At 43.2% G+C, this 620-nt stretch overlaps 1 non-coding gene across 1 annotated transcript; it reads right to left on the bottom strand.

Moving 5' to 3' along the window:
• Window positions 1–231: 231 nt before the first annotated feature.
• Window positions 232–338, bottom strand: LOC121104839. Its single transcript, XR_005837217.1, has one exon. It is a non-coding gene; the product is annotated as a U6 spliceosomal RNA (small nuclear RNA).
• Window positions 339–620: the final 282 nt, after the last annotated feature.

The following is a 620-nucleotide window of genomic DNA, read 5'->3' as shown; positions in this document are numbered from 1 at the left end:
TTCAGGCAATTTATGGTTAAATAAACATGCTTTGCAAGCAGGTAGACCTGGATTTAAATCCCAGCTCTGCCATTTACAAGCTGTGTGGTTTGGTTAGGCTTCTACCTCCATTTCCTCATCTGTAAAATAGGATAATAATAGCTCCTCTCAGGGTCATCGTGAGTGTTTGAATGCAAAGGGCTACTGACACAACAGATGATAGGTATAAGGTGCCTCTTCCTGTTTTTAATTTTAAATATGGAATGCTTCATGAATTTGCATGTCATCCTTGTGCAGGGCCCATGCTAATCTTCTCTGTAACATTCCAATTTTAGTATATGTGTTGCTGAGGCCATCACTGGTGCCTCTTCTTGTAAGAGACTATTACTTACAGTCTGTGTGTGTGTGTGTGTGTGTGTGTGTGTGTGTGTGTGTGTACAGGCACACATGAATATGATTTTAGGATAGAAACAGGCCTCAAGAAACATAGACATGTAGGCAACACAGGCAGGGAATTTTTGGTGAAAAAGTAATGATTAAAACCTAGATGGGGTGCCAGGGTGGCACAGAGGTTAAGCTTCTGCCTTTGGCTCAGGGCGTGATCCCGGCGTTATGGGATCGAGCCCCACATCATGCTCCTC

Source organism: Ursus maritimus, unplaced genomic scaffold (genome assembly GCF_017311325.1).
Source record: "Ursus maritimus isolate PB19 unplaced genomic scaffold, ASM1731132v1 scaffold_23, whole genome shotgun sequence".
Lineage (NCBI taxonomy): Eukaryota > Metazoa > Chordata > Mammalia > Carnivora > Ursidae > Ursus > Ursus maritimus.
This window is presented reverse-complemented; position numbering and strand designations above follow the sequence as displayed.